The sequence below is a fragment of the Apodemus sylvaticus genome, chromosome 10, assembly GCF_947179515.1.
Source record: "Apodemus sylvaticus chromosome 10, mApoSyl1.1, whole genome shotgun sequence".
Taxonomy (NCBI): Eukaryota; Metazoa; Chordata; class Mammalia; order Rodentia; family Muridae; genus Apodemus; species Apodemus sylvaticus.
Window position 1 is genome coordinate 109,445,267 of NC_067481.1, and position 7,073 is coordinate 109,452,339.

A 7,073-nucleotide genomic window follows, 5' to 3' on the forward strand; every position below is an offset into this window, starting at 1 on the left:
CGTTGCCCTAGGAAGTTTATATAGATATCTGTTTACAGCATACTTTGCACAGAACTTAGTATACATTTCCTAGCAGAAACAGCATCACAGCAAAATCCTCATTGAGATCGAACATCCAGAGTGTTCCTATCTATTTAGCAATATTATCTCATTAGCTAGTACCTTTCACATTTCCCAATAATCACAATGGTGCATTGTGTAAGAAGAAAACAAAGTGTTCCACTGAAAAATGTAAGCCAGGATTAAATATAGCATTTACTAACCTTCCTTCTCTACAGAATGCTTACATCCAAATCATATACGGACATAAGATTAGGAAACCTATTGTCTAGGAGAAACGAGAAAATGTGAAATCCTATTTTCAGTTGTTTAGGATCCAAGTGATAATGTCTGTAATATGCACAAATTGCTCACAGATAATGCATTATACTAGAAGAAAGAGTTGAATCACAGAAGACTTAAAATATTCAGTTTTATCACAAATATGGAAAATTGTTCTGTTTCGTGAAATTTTCAGATGGAAATAAAAATAAAGTTGAGGTATCTGAATCAATCAAATTAAAATTGTAGATGTAGATCCTCTAAACTGACCTGAGAATGGTACTTAGGGTTTGGTGATATCCTGGTTATGTAGAAAATAATATATCAATGCATCTTAAAAAGGGTACTAAAGTCTAAATTTGAAGGTCTTTGTACCAAGCACAATCTGTTAACATGTTTCTTCCCACTTGGAGAAGTTGAAGCTTTTAACTACTTGATAAAAAGCACTTGGGTTATTGGGGTGTGCACACACTAGGAAACTGCAGACTTGACGCATTTAGTCTTTGCAGAAAATAAGAAAATTTCTCCTAGGAAAAGTTGGTATAAACAAAACACATTCATGTAATGCCTCAGGAATGAGCAGGAGACCAGAGGTATATGTTCTTGAGAAAATGAATCTGTGCAAACACCATAATTTCATGCAATTGAAGTATTTTGATGAACTTCCTAGGGAGTTCAAGTTGCAGCACATGGCATGTAGGAGAGAAGGAAGAGGCACAGAGACAGTCATGGAAGCAAAATGAACCAAATGGGCCCCAGGTCTGTGGTGAGAGGTTTCAATTTCTTTCTATATTAAAGCATATGATAATTATCCATATTAAGGGATTGCATTGTGACACTTAAATATATGCAAAATATGAGCTTGTGTCCTAGCAACCCTTCTTCATCTCATCTCTATCTCCCTTTCTTGATCTATGGATCTTTTCAGCTGTAATTCATATTTGACTTTGGTTTCTCATTGTTCTATGATTTCACATGAAAGAAAAGATTGTTTGCCTTTGCCAGAACAACTAATTTTCTTAAGCTTCTCTCTGAATACCCATTTCTATAAGGTATTCCTAGCAGAGCTAACACTTGGAACATTGTAATTTCTACATATTAGAAGCAATAAACAAGATCTTGGATCTTGGGAGCTGGCTCTGTATTTGAAAGCATGCAGTCATCTTGCAAATAAACTGAGTTCTGCTCTAAGCAACCATATTGACCGATATGTCACTGCCTATAGCTATAGTTCCACAGGATTCAAAGGACTGTTCCTGACTCTGTGGGCAGCAGATCTGTATAGTGTGGACATATACACACTTAATCACATACACATGCACAACATTAAAATATTAAAACATTATCGATAGATTTCAGTTCTGGACAGATGGCTTGGCACGTATCAGCAATGACTGCTCTTCCAGAGTTCCGGTGTTTTATTCTTATCACCCAATGTTTGCTCAAAACCATCAGTAACTCCAGTTCTAATGGGTACAAAACATCTTCTGAGCTCTCCAGGTGTTTTGTACAGGAGGTATACAGATAGAAATCAAAGGATTATAACAATTCATATAAAATAGAAGGAATATTAGCCATTAGGCACACACACACACACACACACACACACACATTGTCAATCAAAGATACATTTTCCTGGGCCATCAGATAATTCCTAGCCTCCCAATTATATTATCCCATGTTCCCTATACTTTGCTTAATATCATATAACAATTTATATTAAAATGGTAATCTTATATATTAGAAATTTTTGTCACTATTGAATAGTAAATTATATAAAAATGAAGTTCTAATGACTGATAACTGACTTCTGATGATATTTTCAAACTGAAATCATAGCATTGTACAACACAATAAGAGAAAGTATATGATAGGACAGATGACCAGGGCTCATATTGTATTTAGACGAAGCTATCTCTTACAAAAGCAGAAAAAAACCAGGCTAATACTATGCTTGATATTGTTCATGAGAACAAAGGGGCAAACTATGGGAAAGCAGGTTTCAAGAACTTTAAATACAGTTACTCGCAGTAACATTGGATATTTGGAGGAGGCCATAAGGGAACCATAATGGAGGAGAGCAGATAGGAGAGGACAAAAGTGCACACCAGGATAAGGAGAGATTGAGTGTCTCTGTTTTCAGCTGAGGCCTTTAGGAGGTGCTGAGAACTATGGATATGCTGGACTTGCCTCTTGTGTCTGTAGAGTCTACTCACCATGGAGACACTGGATCAGGCCATGAGACCCAGGCACAGTCCATCAGAGAAGCACAGTATGAGCATAGTGCAGTTCCCACATTTCCATAAGCAAACCATGAGCAGTATTTATTAATCTTCCATTTAGTCACATTTTCATTGTACCTGGGACCTGACACTGTTACTGGAGTCATGATGTTTAGAAAGAGATTCACAAGTCAGCCTAGTGAGCAGGAGGGTCCAATGTACTTGGTTGCTCTGTGTTTAATTATCATCCACCTGGAGTTGCTGGGGCTGATTGTGATTGCTTGGAAGCAACTCAGTAGGCACATGGCATACAGGGACATTCCCCTTGTTATTCAGTAAATATAGTTTATTAATTTACATCCAATACCATTCAGGAAATCTTTAAATCCATAATTTGACAGTGTCTGTGGAATGGCTTTTGAGATGACAGACAAGCAGTTGGCCAAAGTCAAGTGTTCTATAATCTGTTCTTTAGGCATTAAGGACTTCCCAGTAGATATCAAAATGATATAATAAATCAGTATTGAAGAATTTCCAAGGATTCCCACAGTAATCTGGGAGAAGAGAAAAATTCCCATTGCAAAGTTTTCAGAAGGCATTTTATTTCCTATTAAAATAGTAAACAGATTTAGTATGGTTGTGAGTCCCTAGAAATATAATATCAATGTGTATTATTTCATGATGTTATCTAAAGGAATGTAGTTATAACTTTATTCCATTTGTATAACTTTCCCATTGAAGAACATTCAAAGGTTTGTTCATTGTTAGAGTAAATACTCTCTATTGTGTATATGAAAAGTTTGAATATCTTTTCTTAAGAATAATGTTTTCACTGGACAAGGTGCTGCGTGACCTTCAATATAGCCATCAAGAGATTGAAGTACACAGACAAATGAATTTGATAGTAATCTGGACTAGAGAGTTATTTCTAGGGTATACAAAATACATAACTCTATGTTAATCCCCAAGAATGATAAATGTTTTTATTGCTTTTGAAAAATATGATTGATTTGGAGTCAATTTTCAAGGAAAAATTTTAAGACTCATTAATTCTAAAATTCACAAGAAATACAATTCACAATTCCTTAAGAAAAACAATAGATAATATTTGAAAATCTTATTTTAAAAGTGGTTAAATATTCACAACATATAAAGTGTAGTTAATTTTAGTATTTATATAGTTTTTCATTATGTGATTTTAACTATGGGGGTGGTTTTATGAGAGTGTAAGTGCTAACAGGGGCCAGAGTTTTTGGACCTGCCAACTTTGGATGACAGGGACAAGCCAGGGATAAATAGAAACTTCAAACAGAACTAATATAGAAATTATTGGCAATATGCACTTTAAAGAACTGGCTTATACCTCCATCCTATAAAAATATTTGAATCTACATTTGAAAAAACATAAAATATTAAACAAATGAAAGATGGGTTCATGACTTAGATAAGTTACATATAAACTGTTCAGATATCAAAATGTGCAAAAAATATCCATGTGATAAGAATCCATGTTCATACTCTATTGGAAAATAAAATATTTTAGCAACAACTCTAGTATTGTTTTTCTTCAGTAAACTGATAAATCATTACCAAATTCCAATTGCCATGTTACAAGAATCTGCAGTCCTGAAAGGATCCAAAACCATGCAGGAAATGACTGGTTTTGAGTAAAAAGTATAAATGAATGCTCTTTGTTTTTGTCAAATTGCCCAACTGAGACTCAGCAGTTCTCAGGTAGAATTTAAAAAGTAATTTCATACTGTAATTTTTTGTAGTCAAAATTTCTGACCCTGAATAATTTTTCATAAAATTGATTATCAGTGTGCATAAAAACTGGATTGTGATTATATCACCTCACTTTGTTCTAAAATTGTCAACTCATTGAAATGCTGAAATGCTACAACCATAAGAGGAAATTGCTAATACACAGATGTAGGTAGATACAACAAGACTCTATAATAGAGACATTGCACAAAGTATTTAGAAGTAGAGTTGTTTGAAATGAAAAGCATTCTGCACATTAAAGGAAAGTAAAAGCCAGCGAGGTGAAACCCTACAGGGTTGTATAAAGCCTTGACTTTTGAACTTGAATCAGGAGCTTAATACCTACCATGTATAAAGGAAAATAAAGATAAAAGATATCTTCACAAACATTTTATAAGCAGAGTAATGAAACTGACAGAAATTCTTTAAAGATGAAGCATAGAAGTGCAGGAAATGCTTTTTATATGAAATTAACATATTTAGCATTCCTGTGAAATGAAAATTACAGTTTTGTTGAAACTACTTTGAAGACCTTAGAACAATTAGCTTCAAGAGAATAAACAATAACATGTACTGAAGATGTTGTAGTAATAAGTAATCATCATTCTAAATTGGTGGAAGAGCAAAGTAATACATTCATTAGAGAAGTGAATATAAACATTCTTTGATAAATTAAAAATAGAATATTATATAGCACAGCTATAAAATTTTGAGGCATATAACCAAAGGACTCTATATCCTATCACAGCAGGCATGTGCATCCATGTCAGCTGCTGGTTTTTTCACAATAGTAAAGACATGATGTGCATCCTGATGGACAACATGATGAATAATGATATTCATCATCAGACAATGGAAATTTACAGTGGAATTTTGGTCAACTTTATTTGAAAATAAAATCATGAAATATTCAGTAAGAAGACAGATTGGAAAAGAATTCAGCAAGGTAACAAGTTAAGAAAAACAACTCAAGTTAGTTGTAGAACATGGACATGTCCAGATGAGTGTATGTGGGCAAAAAGTCATTATGGACTATAAAAGCAGAAGAGTTCAAAACATTGAGATAAAAGAGATATTGAGGAACCAAGACTGGGGTAGTAAACATAGTATATATAGCAAAAATAGCATTTAAAAGGATATACCAAATAGCATTATAAAGGATATACCAAGGTGCATGATGTTGAGGGGTTTGAGAGGAAACCTAGAAGATAAACAAAACTAATTTTTTTGAAAATGTCATGAAATCCAACATTATGTATAGTAAATTAATTTTTAAAAACCTCTCCTGACAATATTATTGTTGTGTGGTAAATTTTTGCCAATGATCATAACAATTCTTGTAGTCCATGCAGTCTTACAACTTACACCCTATACTTAAAATAAAATTAAATTTCCCTGGTAATTCTTGTGTTATGTCTCTTCTAAGGAAATTTTCTTATATTTGAAAGACTGCGGATTAAACCCAGATTTCGTGTATAGAAGATGAGCAGTCTGTCATGGTGCTACACTCCTATTCTTTCTATATAAATTTTAGATCAGTACATCATGTTTTAGAAGAATAAAATTTGAAATCTTTATATCTTGGTGATATGTTGGCTATACTGTCATTTGTGCATAGAAAATTTTGATTAAACCTATCTTGTTTTTTGTTCCAGAATTTTTGCTTGAAGGACATGACATAAATGTACATTCCCCTTTGCTTTAGAGAGTACAATTTAAAGTATAATATTTTAAATGTATATAATATATATAATATAATATAATATAATATAATATAATATAATATAATATAATATAATATAATATAATATAATATATGCTTTCTACAAAGTACATTGTCCAGAGAGCAACAAGGGTACCACATGGTGAAAAGAGAAAAACTGCTCCCCAAACATATCTTCTTAGCTCCACACTAATATACAGCCCTAGGTGCACATGTCCTTCCTCAAAAATAAATGACTTCCCTAATAAAAATTTAAAGGAGCATACAATAATGATTGACAGGAATGTGAGGTGAAGGTGATGTATCTTTGCTTATGGGCAAAATGTTTCGTATCTGTCATGAAATGTTCTTGAGATCACCTGCAGAACAAGAGGGTTGTGTTTCTCATTTGTGAACTATGTACTCAGAATTATTTACAACATAAATATTTGTAGTTTGACTTTGGTTTTTACTTTCATGTACAGAGCCATATTGGGGCAGTCTTGCACTTGGTCAGAGTTTGACTTTGGTCAAGGTTAACTTCTCCCAGTTAGCCAGGATCCTGCTCCACCTAGGGTGGAGTGCACGTAGTAAAGGTCAAGCTCATTGTTCCTCCGTGTATAGGGATTCCTGAATTAAACAGGTGACCCACCCAGCTGCCGGAGCAGTCAAGACGAAGACCTCCAAGAGAAGCTAGACAACTTCCACCGGAACTCAGCCTGGAGTCTGGGGGGGAGGGTTTGCCCAAACTGTTAAAAGGTCCAGCGCCATTAAAGTTTACGGCTTTGATCAGTGAACATTGACTTGGCCGTACGTTCTTTTCGCCGCTCTTCCCTATGACCCCAAAATTCTCTCAACAGGTAACCCGGTTTACATGTAGCTGCGGGCGGCTACATAGTGGCGCCTGAACGTGGGAAGACCTGGCACGAGAGAATTTCTTGAGGTAGCCCTATCCAGCGAAGCTTCGCAGAAAAAGGTGAAAATTAATGGTGTCCGCACGGTAAGCAACATAGAGGGCAAAACTAGCGCTAGTGAATTCGTGTCTATGGTTGTGAGTGCAAGGA

General features: G+C 34.6%; 1 pseudogene; it reads right to left on the reverse strand.

Moving 5' to 3' along the window:
* Positions 1 to 2,232: 2,232 nt before the first annotated feature.
* LOC127695046 (vomeronasal type-1 receptor 4-like) lies at positions 2,233 to 3,142 on the reverse strand (annotated as a pseudogene).
* Between the last annotated feature and the right edge of the window lie 3,931 nt (positions 3,143 to 7,073).